Genomic DNA, 16,127 nt, shown 5'->3' on the forward strand with positions numbered 1-16,127 from the left:
ATTTGCTCGCTGGTGATTTGACAACGAGGAGGGAGAAATAAGAGAGAAGGCAGAGCGAGAAAACAAGACAGGGAGAAATACACGAGCGGAGTCACAATGACAATTTTATTTCCGTTCTATCCACCACTAACTACAGCATTTGTAATTTTGATTTTTCTGTCATACCTCTACACAATTACCTCTCTTTCATCACTTTTCAGGTTTGCTGAAGGCAACTTGTGAGATTTTACTGCAGTGTCGAAAAGACCCAGGTTTTTTAACCCAGTCTGCATCGAGTTTGCTCGTTCTCCCCATGTGCGAGTGGGGTTTCTCCGGGTTACTCTGGTTTCCTCCCACAGTTGGAGGTTAAGTGGACACTCATGTGGAGGACAAAGCGGTGGACAATGTTACTTCAAAGGCTTAACGATTGCTGTATTGATTACACAGCAAGCTGTGTTTGACGTTTATAGTGTAATGGTGACTGTGTGTGCGTGTGTATGAACTGTCATACTGTAAGGAAATGAATTATATTGATTCAGTGCATGGTGAGAGATTCCCCGTGAGCTTCAATGATCAGTAGCTAATGAAAGGTTATTCTGTCGGTGACAGTTCCTCTGTAGTGGTATCTTTTTTTAATCTGTTCCAAAAAGAAAATCAACATATGTGGAACTTTATTTCAGTAAATGAAATTGTAATTATATAGTTAGTTTATGTCGTCATGGATGATTTTAGATTTGCAGTAGTTTTAGATAGCTCATAAACAACTGTTTTTGTTTAGTTCAAAACTAGAGTGTATTGTCTTTGTGAAGATTTGTGTCTGAGATGTTGTATAGGATTACACTAGATTTTCTTTTATCAGAAATCGAAGCCTGGTTATATTTCCCTGCTTCTGCCTTATGGTCTTTTACTGTGCTAATCCTATAATACTCAAATTAATGGCAAATAATCTATATATTACAAGACTCCAAATCTCCATCTCCAATTTGTATCCTTTTGTAGCTGGCCTCATAATATCTCTTGTATCAAAGCTGTGCTGCCGACTCATTTAAACATTTAAAAGATATAATGAATTAAACATTACAAGACTCAATAAACTGTGCTTCACTTTAGTTTTTTTATGACGTAAACTGGAAAAAAAAAAAGCAGCATTACACCAAGTAGTGCTTGCATGTTCACTGTTTGACCAGGAGAGGGCACCAAGACTATGCAGCTGAAATCACACCTGCCAAAGCACAAATGAAAAAGTGGAATCACATTACATTATTAGGAAGTGAAAACATGTTTTTATGCCTTCAGATCAACCAAAATTAAACATAAATTGAAAAAATGGTAAAGAACAGACTCACTCTCTGACTGAAGTGCACAGGTCTGTGAACCAAGCCGACAACCAGACCTCTCACGTAATTAAACATCACACATCTCCTCAATTTTTACCTTGAGGGAATACAGTCTTCTTCTTCAGCCCCCTCATTCCCTTCTTATCTTCGACGCCTTCAATGTCGACTTATCAAATTGGCGCCTGGAAGCTTGTTTGCTTGGAAATGTCAGCAAATGTTGAATTCTTTTTGGTTATGCAACATATTAATCTATACTCTCTTTTTTTGTGTGTGCATAATCTTTACATGTGCAATCTTAAAGACTCCATGCAAAGTCTTGGATCAAAATTCTTTAAATTTAGCAGGTTGGATTTTTTAATTTGTCAGAGATGTTTTCAGTAAAACACAAGAGATTTAATGTAGTAAATTGTGTATCAGACGACCTTTGCATCGCCGCACCCATCTCTTTCCTTCATTACTGACTAAGCTGTAACTGCGAGGTTCAGCGAAGTTTAAATGCTAGAAAGATGGATAATGAGGCATTAGGGGTTTGTGCATTAGTCATGAGAAACACAAAAAATACTTAAAAGGTGCGAATATATTGATATTTGGTTTCATTATCCAACATTTCTAGCATGTGGGTGGCCTCGGAAATAGCTGCGGTGACCTTTCAGAGGCCGAGGGGGATTAATGGTAAATGGAAGAGGATTGAGGAAGTGTGTGTGTGTGTATGTAATACAGTAAGGCCAGCTCATTTATAATGTGGGAGCCTCGCTGAAGAGGAAACCTGGAAGGAGGGGTTTGCCAGGGACAAGGACAAGAGCAGGGAAACAAAAACAGGATGACTCTCTGGCCGACATGGAACATTCTGGACCAAAGGAGGCGTTGAAAGAGAAATTTGATGACAGTGTGACAATAGGAAACGCAGATCTTCCACTGTGTTATCTCAGTAAGAAGGAAGGAAGAAGAAATAGTCTGTGTGTGATTTCATGACTTAATGAGCTACCTAGGCTTGGGTTGTTTTTTAATTTAGTACCTTTTTGTTGTTGTATAATACCTTTTCCTGCATGCTAAAGCAACGGTTGCTCAGTGGTAGAGTGAGTTGTCTTTCAACTTGAAGGTGGTGGGTCAATTCCTGGCTCTGCTAGTCTACACGTCGATGTTTTCCTTGGACGAGACACTTGGCTTTTGACAGCGTGTGAATGGGTGAATGGCAAAACTGTCGTGTAAAGCTTTGAGTGGTCATCAAGACTAGAAAAGTGCTATATGAATAAAAACTAAAGCAATATCAGTGCAGTTTTAAAGATATTGACCAGACAAATGACAAATGATGCTCTGCACACTCACAGCCTATTTATGGACGATTTTTGTATTTGTGTCTCCCTCTAGCTGTGCAGTCTCTGAACAGCCTGAATGACCAGATTGCAAGCTTCATGGTGACTGGACCAAAGTCCGTGGAGCAGGAGAAGCACGTCTTCCCTCCTAGTGAGACGGAGACCCTGCAGAAGTCCATGACCCTGATGAGGCACCTCCTCGTGGATGCTCAGGTACATGAAACGTTTGGGACTTCATTCATGAAGAACGCAGGAAACGAGAAGGCAGGAAAAGAGTGACTTCACTTAAGGCAGTGTGAGCTTTGATAAAAATTAAACTCCAACAACATTACTTTCAGCAAAAGCTCGCAGTCAATGACTGCGGTGAACCGTTGGTCAATTGCAATTAAGAAAATCCATTTCAAAGATTAGCTCTGTATCACATCCACCACACGTCAGATGATTTTTGCTGCGTCACATTTGCTGTATGTGGTTGTCATGGCACTTACATCTGAGACGTGTAAATGTGTAATTAATTAGATTAATCAGGAATTCAAACAACAGCAGCTGAAAAGGAATAATTTGTGTCAGTTATTTTATTTTATTTTATTTTATTGGCGAAGTGATTTACTGCTTGATGAACCTAATTATACTTAAGGAATAATTAGTTGTAAGTATTCATTAGTGGACAATGCTATATAGTTACACGGTAACTGATAAAAAACATCCTGGCGAACACTGGTTGAAGAAAGAGCAGAAACCTTGCTTTTGCAGATATGTGGCAGACTTAGAGTGTGGGAAGACGCTTCTTGCTTAATTTTGCACCTGTGCAAATAGTTTGTGAAGATTCAGGATGGGACTACTAATCTTCTTCCAGAAAAGTGCCTCAGATGAAGTGAAGTTTGTGCAAAAAGGTTGTAACAACAAGGTTAAGTGTCCTCCGTCAGAGTCGACTGCCACTTACATTCTCACTGTGCAATGACTTATCTGCAGAACTGAACACAGTGCCGGGGAAATCTTGTAGCAGTTAATTTATTTCTTCGTGCCCAGACCCTCCCTTGACTGCATGTTTGTTAAAAACCTCTTATTCAGCGATGACCCCAGTGTCCTCAAAACTGAATTTTCTACAGCATCAATCATCCAAGTGCAGCTGTGAAAATGTCTGAGGACTGATGTTTGTGTACTGCTAACGTGGCACCTTTTGTTAACAAATGAACTTGCTGAACCATTATTGCATTGTCAAACAAAGACGATGGGGACATGACATAATTGGCAGCCTTCCCTGTGTGTGCATAATCTCTCTCTCTCTCACACACTCCCTCCCTCACTTTTATCCCTGTGCGTTTCATTTGTTCTCGCTGATTTCACGTTACCTGGACAATCAGTGGAGGAAGGATGCAGCCAAGTCAAAAACCTGATTAACCTGGGTGGAATACTTGGTGGTTACTTTATTACACGGTGTCACACATTTAGCACGTGAGCAGCAGTGTAACAGATGTTAAATGAAAACATTCATGAACTCAAATCTTCACCATGTTTCCTTAAACTTATAAATACACGGTGGTTGCTTCTTCTGTTTTTGCTATGTTGTCTTTTAGTTTCTCCGGCTCTCTCACTTTCCGTTTGTCTCTGACAATACACGGCACATTAGGACGGGAAATAAGGAAACCGCTAAGCAAATGGTGACTGACATTGAAAGTCATATTGCATTGTTGCTTACTCTGTAATTCTCTCTCGAAAAGACAGGTAGCCATCATTCTCTCAGCTAGTCAGACGCCACAAAGTATGGGACATGTCTGTCAGTAAGGGTCGCTGCCAATTTTCATTTCCTCAGAACACTAAGCTCCATACAGTATAAGCTGCATGAACACAGAATAAAAAGAACAAGAACTTACCCGGTGTTCCTGGTGGATCATGGACATTTGGCTGTATTCTACTTCCTGTCTCACGCCCAAATCCATTTATAACCATTTATCTAGTAGCTGCCTGAATTACAGTAAGAGTGACTATACTGTCATCTTTGTGAAAATGAGGCCATCCCTGATTGATTCCACCTGATATTCTGCTGTGACTAAAGGGTGGACACCGTGTCCACTGAGAACTCCATTAATGAATAGGTTATCCACTAATGTTTGGAAAGTAATCAAATATCTCTTCATCTTTGTTACTACTACATTATTATAACTTAGTATGTTATTTAACGAACCTCCTCTAATGTCCTGTGAGAAACAAGTAACAGAAAAGCTGTGTCATGTTGATCATGTTTTGCCGTGTCCATCTGGTTCAGCTGGGAGGAGTTTGGCCACAGAGCTTTTTGTCACGACCCTCCCTCTAACCCTCCTTCCCCGTGCTGTACCCAACTGCGACTCCATTAGCTCAGCTGTCACTCCTCAGGGGAGAGGAGTCGGAGGGGGAAAAAGTGAACGTTTGGGAACGGGGGGGGCCACGTAGATGCAGTTTGGAGGCCAGAAAAGGTGACTTTGAGTGGAGACACTGATAAATAAGATCCATCTGACTCTCTGTGACCCTCCACTCTGCTCTGATCATCAGTGAAGAGCTGCAGACGTGTTTGTCACTCACACGGAGAAGCAAAGCACACAGCATTCACTTCACTGTTGGAGTAAATGTGTAGAAAAACAATCCATTACAAAAAAAAACATTTTTCATTGCATTACATACATACAAAAGGTCAAAGTAATGTTTAGCCTTAAGAATATGTATTGAACACAAAGCACATCAATATTGTGAGCATTGCAGGCTGTTTTGAGGAAATCAATATTTTGTGCAATCTTGGATTTCCCTTAAAACCTTGTATTTCTCAGCATCTTGGACACGGTATTACTTAAAGGTTGTTGTTTGAAAATAAATGGATGGTAATTTGGCTTCATCAATCAATGTTTTCATTTGGTTTAATAATGGAGAAAAGGTGTAGTTCACCTGCATAGAAGGTTGCAGTTCCCACAAGCTCAATGTAGATTTTGAATTATTTCTTTATTTTTTTGCATGTGATGTGATGTAATATGATGTTTTGGTCTTTGTGTTCTGGTTTACCAAAACTTCCTCCCAAATCACTTCACATTCTATATATTATATCATCTTTTTCGGTTGAATGGCACACACATTTTTGCATCCTTTTGCATCTTTTCAGTTTTATTGTTTGGGTATTATCTATAGCTGGCCATATCACCGTCTGTAACTGTAACCACTAATCAGTTGAGTTATTGTTGTGTGGTGTAACTCCTAATACTCTTATTCGTGGCACAGAGTCATCAGCAAATTTCAGAATGTGTTTTCAAGGTCGTCATTTGTGATAGCTGTAATTCATTTAAAAGTCATCGAGAGACGCCAGAGTGGCCAGACGCATTTTTTTTTTAGCCTATTATAAATGTGTTACTGTATTTGCAGCAAAGCATGTTACATCTTTAGAAAACTATGAAGGCCAAACTGGACCAGCCATACACTTTAAAGACCTGTAAAGGAGGAACTATAGATGGACAGACATGTGGTTGTCTATAAAATGAAGGCTAAACATTACCAATAAAGCTAGGCCAAATACCATACAGTGCTCTTTTTAAAATATTACGTGATGTAAGTGCCGTTTGTCCAAATAATGACACCCTACTTTTAAAATCTATCATAATTGGGCCAATATAGTATCTTTGCTCTACACCTGAGTCTCTTAAAGTTAGGATAAACCCTGTAATTTAGCCAAAGCAGTTGCATTTCCTTCTGAGGTTAGTAAGATTCAAAACTGAGCTGAAAAGAGAGAACCATAAATCTGTCCAAGTGGACTTGGAGTTATTACTCCACATCAATCTTCTCATTGTTTTGTGTATTCTGGATACATTTCCAATTTGATATTTCAGCACAAAGGACTGGCAAATGCTATTACTGTTGCCTGGGGTCATTAATGGAAGAGGACAGGCTGTATAAATAGTGGGAGGAGGTGGCGTAGAGGCAGTGAGTGTGTGTGATGGGTCCGGCTGGGTCAGTCTGTGCCTCTCCAAATGGGGTCTCAGCTGGCCCTGCAGTGCATGGTATTTCCCATGCATAATACATCACCTAGGTCCCATCTGCCCTCTCAACCTTTCCTCTGACTCCACCCGGCCTGGCTAATGGGCTCTGCTTCAATGAGGGCCATACTGATATACTGCCTATTAAAGAGGGTGGAAATTGGATAATCCGTGTCAAAGTGGGTTTTGTCTTTTATTGTTGGAAAAAAAAAATACCAAGCAGAATTAGCTCAAGGTTTGAAATTGAAAATATGTCTTTCATATCAAGAGCAACTAGTTTGAATTTGAGGCTATTTGTTTGTCTTTATTTATATAATTTGAATTGTTTTATTCTTATTGTTATTATGCAGTGAGGTTACTTCTAGAGAGAAGGTCACCCTCTTCTCGTTTTAAATCCCACAGTCTGAAGAGTTCTGCCTTTAATGAAATGTCTCCTTCAGATTCAGTGAGGAATATATGTAAATTGGTGTCCTTTAATTTGCTTCTTTTAATCACATTTTTCGGGGTCATCGATATTTGTTGAAATACACAGTTTTACTCTTTCACGCTGGTGGATTTGGATCATAAGCAGATATTGAAAATGATGGCTTATCTTGTGAAGAACAAATTGAAAACTATTTAATGGAATACCACAGTGCTGAATGTTGCCCCCAGAGAAAAGAGCTTTCTGTCAGAGCCCAACAGTAATGTTATGGAAATTGTTGTCTGTCAGTGGGAAATAAAGTGGTGGAAAAACCCCCCCAAAAATTATCATTTGTTTCTTCTTAGATCTTGATAAACAGTGTTAAAAGTCACTTATTAAAAAAAAATAATGTCTTGTATATATTCTGACATTATAGCAAATGCAGTTTAAAATACTTGTGGGGGATGGTGTGAGGCCCCTAAATCATCACATGAAATTGTGACATATAGCTCCCAGTGCTGGGCTTTCATACTAGTTAAGGTGGATATGAATGGGTTTGAAGAATTTAAGTAAGTAAACACATATTTAAAGTACATAGGAGTGGAATGGTGAAGTTCACCCTGAGTGCTGTATTTTTACAGAACCTTTATTTACATATTAGTGTATGCTTAGCTGTCTGTCTATTAAGGGTTTAGGTTTTAAAACTAAAATGAAAATAACTAGTACCGCGCGCGGTTCTGAACGGGTTCGAGCCGACCCGCGCGAGTCGCCGTGTGCCACGGCTCCCCGCGCGCCTCGCGCTCTCACCCGTTCATTCACCGCGCGCGGTACTAGTTATTTTCAGTACTAGTTATTTTCAGTACTAGTTATTTTCAGCGTGTCCCCGCACATGTCGATCCAAATTTCGGGGGGGATCGGCAACGTATGGCAACGTTATAGGGCACTTCCTGTTTAAAATGGCCGACTTCCTGTTCGGTCAAATGCGCGTCCGTAAACGTGTTCAGGGAAGTTCCCTTGTCTTACATATCAAGTTTTGTGCAGATCGGACAATCTTAGAGTTGACTTCCTGTTTCGGGCATTCCACTTCCTGTTGGGAGGTCATCTTTTGCAGACATGCTCAGGACAGGTCCCTGGTGTGACATATAAGGTTTCGTGCAAATTGGACAACGTACGGCAAAGTTAGCGGGCACTTCCTGTTTAAAATGGCCAACTTCCTGTTCGTCTCTGGAAACATGTTCAGGGAAGGTCCCGTAACTCACATATCTAGTTTTGTGTCAATCGGACAATGTAAGACTTTACTTCCTGTTTCGGGCGTTCCACTTCCTGTAGGGAGGTGACCTTTTACAGACATGCTCAGGACAGGTCCCTGGTGTCACATATAAGGTTTTGTGCAGATCGGACAATGTACTGCAAAGTTAGAGGGCACTTCCTGTTTAAAATGGCCGACTTCCTGTTCGGTCAACGGCATCTCCGTAAACATGTTCAGGGAAGGTCCCGTAACTCACATATCTAGTTTCGTGTCAATCGGACAATGTAAGACTTTACTTCCTGTTTCGGGCGTTCCACTTCCTGTAGGGAGGTGACCTTTTACGGACATGTTGAGGAAGGGTCTGGGGTCCCACATACTAAGTTTCAAGTGGATACAACAATCCCTGTTGGAGCAGCATCAAAAACTATAAATGTAATTCTGTCTGCTGTCACCAGGGGGCGCTGTATTTGAAAATTAATATTTTCATATAGACGTGTTCAGGGCCGGACTGTCATCAATCCTTGCAAGTTTGGTTCAGATCGGACCAGGATTGGCAAAGTTGTAACAGTTTGTTTTTTTAGAATTTTCTACCACCACCAGGAGGCGCTGTTTTCAAAATGTACCGTTTCAGCAACACAGTCGTCTTCAGCAACTAACCATCATCAACTATAGCAAGTTTGGTTGGGATCAGACCTTCCGTCGCAAAGTTATAAGAGTTTCATTGTCTGTTGTGAAAAATTATTATTATCTCCAACTTTGGCGCCCCCTATCTCCTACGCCATACAATATTTTAAAAAGCTTTTGATAACTTTTGATGCTCAACTCGTCCACATTGATCTCACCAAGTTTGAAGGTGATCGCACAAAAGCTCTAGGAGGAGATAATTGAAATACAAGCTGTCATACTGTCTGCTGTCAACAGGGGGCGCTGTTTTCGAAATTGAATATTTTCATATAGACGTCTTTAGGGCCGGACTGTCATCAATCCTAGCAAGTTTGGTTCAGATCGGACCAGGATTCGCGAAGTTGTAGCAGTTTGATTTTTTGTCCCAAAAATCCGACTTTGCGTCGTTGCCATGGCAACACCGTTAAACGATTTGTCGTCATATTGATCACGCATCATCTACCATGTGTTTTGACTGTTGTCACCAATTTTGAGTGCGGTACGATTATCTGTGTAAAAGTTATTCCCGAAATCGTAAAAAAACTTTTTTTTGTGTATTTTCTTTCACCACAAGGAGGCGCTGTTTTCAAACTTCACCGTTTTTTCATAGACGTCTTCAGCCATGGCCCATCATCAATCATAGCAAGTTTGGTTTGGATCGGACCTTCCATCGCAAAGTTATAAGAGTTTTGTTTTTCTGATGCGAAACATCAGAATCATCACGAACTTTGCCGCCCCCTATCTCGCGCGCCATGCGACATTTGAAAAAACTTTTGATACCGTGAGCTCCTCAACTGGTCCACAGGGACCTCACCAAGTTTGAAGGTGATCGCACGAAAACTCTAGGAGGAGTTAGTTCAAATACCATTGCTGCAAATTCGCCAAAATCGCCAAAAAATCGCCAATCAACCCAAGATGGCGGATTTCCTGTTGGGTTTGGATCATGGTCATAATGTAATTTTTTCTTCATCCTGACCCACTACACATGTGTACCGAATTTCGTGCATGTGCGATATTTGTGTTGGTCATGGTGAATTTGGACAGGTGGCGCCGCACTTATTGGCCCCTCCCACATTCAATTTTCAACGCACATTCCCCGAACCTTTTTCAGACGTAAATTTACACCACGATTGATGCGGTCACAAAAATCTGTGAGTTTTGGGGTATGGGAAAGGCCTCAAAAAGGCGATTTACTTTAAGGAATAATAAGAATAACGAGTCCTCCTCCTCATCTTCCGTTCATTCGCCGCTTGTGGTACTGGTTATTTTCAGCTGCATCCCCGCGCAATGTCAGGCGTGTCCTTTTAAAATGGCCGTCTTCCTGTTGGGTGAAAGGCGTGTCCGTAAACGTGTTTAGGGAAGGTACCTTGACTTACATAACAAGTTTCGTGTGGATCGGAGAATGTCAGACTTTACTTCCTGTTTCGGGAGTTGTACTTCCTGTAAGGAGGTCATCCTTTACAGACATGTTCAGGGCGGGTCTGAGGTCTGAGGTCTAACAGTGTGATTTCGTCTATAAGTTGTTATTTTTGTGAAAAACAACTGATGGTATCAGAATTGAAGCTGAATTTTAGAAATAACTAGTTATTTTTGTGATAGAACATCTGATGGTATAAGAATTTAGGGTGCATTTTCTCTTTTTTCCCTCTGTTACTTTTTCTCTCTTCCCATTTTCCCTGTTTTTTTTTCCTTGGCCCCTCTTGCAGTACCTTTTGCCCCATCTTTCCCTTTCAGAGCAGCATGAGAAACTGTAAATGTTAGATTTGATAGATTTGTAGGCAAATGCCTCCATCATGTGGCGAACAAAGGTTACTGCACTGACGAACCACTCAGTAGAGTGGATCCTGTGTAGTGTTCTTATGTCAACACCATTGAACGATTTGTTATCATATTCAGCAAGCATCATCTACCATGTGTTTTACATGTTTTCATTCATTTTGAGTATGATACAATGAAATTTGTTAAAGTTATAAGGGAAATTGTGAACTTGTATTTTCTGTTACCACCAGAAGGCGCTGTTTTCAAAATGTACAGTTTTTGCATAAGCATCTTCAGCAAGATCCCATCATCGATCGCTAGAGTTTGGTTAAGATCTGACCTTCCATCGCAAAGTTATAAGAGTTTGTTGTTGTAGCGAAGTACCAGACGTCATATTGTCTGCCGTCAACAGGGGGCACTGTTTTTGAAAGTGAATATTTTTATATAGGCATCTTCAGGGATTGACTATCATCAATCCTAGCAAGTTTGGTTCAGATTGGAATAGCATTCGCAAAGTGGTAGCAGTTTGTTTTTTGTCGCAAATATCTGACTTTGCAGTGTTGTCATTGCAACACTGTTGAACAATTTGTTATCATATTAAGCACGCATCATCTACCATGTGTTTTGAATGTTTTCCCAAATTTTGAGTTTGATACAATGAAATTTGTTAAAGTTATAAGGGAAATTGTGAACTTGTATTTTCTGTTACCACCAGAAGGCGCTGTTTTCAAAATGTACAGTTTTTGCATAAGCATCTTCAGCAAGATCCCATCATCGGTCGTCACGAGTTTGGTTAAGATCTGACCTTCCATCGCAAAGTTATAAGAGTTTGTTGTTGTAGCGAAATACCAGACGTCATATTGTCTGCCGTCAACAGGGGGCACTGTTTTTGAAAATGAATATTTTCATATAGGCATCTTCAGGGATTGACTATCATCAATCCTAGCAAGTTTGGTTCAGATTGGAATAGCATTCGCAAAGTGGTAGCAGTTTGTTTTTTGTCGCAAATATCTGACTTTGTAGTGTTGTCATGGCAACACTGTTGAACAATTTGTTATCATATTAGGCACACATCATCTACCATGTGTTTGGAATGTTTTCCCAAATTTTGAGTTTGATACAAGGACATTTGTTAAAGTTATAAGGGAAATTGTGAACTTGTACTTTCTGTTACCACCAGGTGGCGCTGTTTCCAAAATTTACAATTTTTGCATAGGCATCTTCAGCAAAAGCCCATCATCGATCATCACAAGTTTGGTTAAGATCTGACCTTCAATCGCAAAGTTATAAGAGTTTGTTGTGTGTTGCGAAATACCAGACTTCCTAGTGTTTGCCACCACCAGGAGGCGATGTTTTCAAAATTTACAGTTTTTGCATAGACATCTTTAGCAAGGGCCCATCATCGATTGTCACTTGTTTGGTTACTATCTGACCTTCCATGGCAAAGTTATAAGAGATTGTTGTGTGTTGCGAGGAATCGTGATTTTCGCCAACTTTCCTGACCTTCTTCTTGTTCGCCGTGATACTTAATGAAAAGATTTTGATACCTTTGGATCCTCAACTTGTTCACAGTGACCTCACAAAGTTTCAAGGTGATCCCATGAAAGCTCTATGACAAGTGCGTTCACATACCATTGGTGCGAAATGGCCAAAATCTGCAAAAATGTACTTTCAATCCAAGATGGCGGCTTTCCCGTTCGTTTTAGAGCATAGGCTGCTTTGAATTTTTTGACCGTCCTGACCTAAGGAACGCGTGAGTACCAAGTTTAGTGCATGTACATTAAACGTGCTCCTCAGGAGGACAAGTTTTACGGGTTGTAAGAGTTTCGCCTTTTGTTGTGAAAAATATGAATGAACGCCAACTTTGGCGCCCCCTATCTCAAAAACCATGTGACATTTTAAAAAACTTTTAATAACTTTAGATCCTCAACTTATTCACAGTGACCTCAACCAGTTTGAAGGTGATCGAATTAAAGCTCTATGACAAGTGCGTTCACATACCATTGGTGCGAAATGGCCAAAATCTGCGAAAAATGTACTTTCAATCCAAAATGGCGGCTTTCCTGTTCGTTTTAGAGGTTCGGCTACGCTGACTTTTTTGACCGTCTGGACCTAACGAACGCGTGAGTACCAAGTTTCGTGCATGTACATTCAACGTGCTCCTCAGGAGGACAAGTTTTACGGGTTGTAAGAGTTTTGCCTTTTGTTGTGAAAAATATGAATGAACACCAACTTTGGCGCCCCCTATCTCGTACACCGAGCGACATTTTAAAAAGCTTTCAGTAACTTATGCTCGGCAACTTGTTCACAGTGACCTCACTAATTTTCAAGGTGATCGCACAAAAACTCTAGGACAAGTTCATTCAAATATCAGGTGTCATAGTGGCTGCTGTCACAAGGGGGCGCTGTTTTTGAAAGTGAATATTTTCAAATAGGTGTCTTCGGGGCAGGACTATCATCAATCCTAGCAAGTTTGGTTCAGATTGGACTCAGTTTCGCAAAGTTGTAGCAGTTTGTTTTTTTGTCACAAATATCTGACTTTGCAGTGTTGCTATGGCAACACCGTTGCGCCATTTGTTATCATAATAAGCACGCATCATCTTTCATGTGTTTTAAATGTTGTCACAAATTTTGAGTTTGATACGATTAAATATGTAAAAGTTATTACCGAAATTGTGTATTTGTTGTATTTTCTGTTACCACAAGGAGGCGCTGTGCTAAAAATGTACAGTTTTTCCACAGACTTCTTCAGCAATGGTCCATCATCAACCCTAGGTAATTTGGTTGGGAAGTGACCTTCTATCGCAAAGTTATAAGAGTTTTGTTGCCTGTGGCGAAAAATAAAAATTTTCACCAACTTTGCCGGCCCCTTTCTCGTACACCATGATACTTATTAAAAAGTTTTTAGCAACTTTAGATCCTCAACTTGTCCAAAGTGACCTCACCAAGTTTGAACGTGATCCCATGTAAGCTCTAGGACAAGTTCGTTCAAATACCGATGGTGCGATATGGCCAAAATCGGCAAAAAATGAATTTTCAATCCAAGATGGCGGCTTTCCTGTTCGTTTTAGAGCATAGGCTACGCTGACTTTTTTGACCGTCCCGACCTAAGGAACGCGTGTACCAAGTTTCGTGCATGTACATTAAACGTGCTCCTCAGGCCCACAAGTTTTAGGGGGTGGAGCAGTTATTTGTCCCGCCCACTTTCATTTTTTAACGCACATTCCCCGAAACACTAACAAACGTAAATTTACACCAGGTCTGATGCGCTTGCAAAAATTGGTGAGTTTTGGGGCATGTTCAGGGCCTCAAAAATGCGATTCATTTGGTAGGCGGAAGAAGAAGAAGAAGAATAACTCTTACGATTACAATAGGGTTCTTGCGCAACATTGTTGCTCGAACCCTAATAATAACTAGTACCGCAAGCGGTAATCAACGGGTTCGAGCTTGACGGCTCGCGGGTCTCCCTGCGCCCACCTCGCCGTGCGAGTCCTCTAGCTCATCTTCCGTTCATTCATTGCTTGCGGTAGTAGTTATTTTCAGCTTGGACTATTTTCAGCGTCCATGTGTTAAGTTAGAGGGCACTTCCTGTTTAAAATGGCAGACTTCCTCTTTTTCCTATTTAATTTAATTTAATTTAATTTAATTTAATTTAATTTAATTTAATTTAATTTTTAATTTAATTTAATTTTATGATTAAGTGCAATATAGGCTATGGTATTGGTATTGGTATTGGTTCAATATGTGCAGTAATTGCAAGTTTTAATAAAAATTTAACCCTCCACTTGTTTTTTTTATTTTGGCCCCCCGTGTATTTGACTTTGGCATTACTGCTTTACAGACATGTTCCGGGCGGGTTTGAGGTCTCACATATCAAGTTTCAAGTGAATACAGCAATCCCAATTAGAGCAGCATGAGAAACTGTAAATGTTAGATTTGATAGATTTGTAGGCAAATGCCTCCATCATGTGGCTAACAAAGGTTACTGCACTGACGAACCACTCAGTAGAGTAGATCCTGTGCAGTGTTCTTATGTCAACGCCGTTGAACCATTTGTTATCATATTCAGCAAGCATCATCTACCATGTGTTTTACATGTTTTCATTCATTTTGAGTATGATACAATGAAATTTGTTAAAGTTATAAGGGAAATTGTGAACTTGTATTTTATGTTACCACCAGAAGGCGCTGTTTTCAAAATGTACAGTTTTTGCACAAGCATCTTCAGCAAGATCCCATCATCGATCGTCACGAGTTTGGTTAAGATCTGACCTTCCATCGCAAAGTTATAAGAGTTTGTTGTTGTAGCGAAATACTAGACGTCATATTGTCTGCCGTCAACAGAAGGCACTGTTTTTGAAAGTGAATATTTTCATACAGGCATCTTCAGGGATTGACTATCATCAATCCTAGCAAGTTTGGTTCAGATTGGAATAGCATTCGCAAAGTGGTAGCAGTTTGTTTTTTGTCGCAAATATCTGACTTTGCAGTGTTGTCATTGCAACACTGTTGAACAATTTGTTATCATATTAGGCACGCATCATCTACCATGTGTTTTGAATGTTTTCCCAAATTTTGAGTTTGATACAAGGAAATTTGTTAAAGTTATAAGGGAAATTGTGAACTTGTACTTTCTGTTACCACCAGGTGGCGCTGTTTCCAAAATTTACAGTTTTTGCTTAGGCATCTTTAGCAAAAGCCCATCATCTATCATCACAAGTTTGGTTAAGATCTGACCTTCAATCGCAAAGTTATAAGAGTTTGTTGTGTGTTGCGAAATACCAGACTTCATAGCGTTTGCCACCACCAGGAGGCGATGTTTTCAAAATTTACAGTTTTTGCATAGACATCTTTAGCAAGGGCCCATCATCGATTGTCACTTGTTTGGTTAATATCTGACCTTCCATGGCAAAGTTATGAGAGATTGTTGTGTGTTGCGAGGAATCGTGATTTTCGCCAACTTTGCCGCCCTTCTTCTTGTTCGCCGTGATACTTGATGAAAAGATTTTGATACCTTTGGATCCTCAACTTGTTCACAGTGACCTCAGCAAGTTTGAAGGTGATCCCATGAAAGCTCTATGACAAGTGCGTTCACATACCATTGGTGTGAAATGGCCAAAATCTGCAAAAAATGTACTTTCAATCCAAGATGGCGGCTTTCCTGTTCGTTTTAGAGCTTCGGCTACGCTGACTTTTTTGACCGTCTGGACCTAAGGAACGCGTGAGTACCAAGTTCCGTGCATGTACATTCAACGTGCTCCTCAGGAGGACAAGTTTTACGGGTTGTAAGAGTTTCACCTTTTGTTGTGAAAAATATGAATGAACACCAACTTTGGCGCCCCCTATCTCGTACACCGAGCGATATTTTAAAAAGCTTTCAGGAACTTATGCTCGGCAACTTGTTCACAGTGACCTCACCAACTTTCAAGGTGA

This window comes from Solea senegalensis, linkage group LG11 (assembly GCF_019176455.1).
Source record: "Solea senegalensis isolate Sse05_10M linkage group LG11, IFAPA_SoseM_1, whole genome shotgun sequence".
Classification (NCBI taxonomy): domain Eukaryota; kingdom Metazoa; phylum Chordata; class Actinopteri; order Pleuronectiformes; family Soleidae; genus Solea; species Solea senegalensis.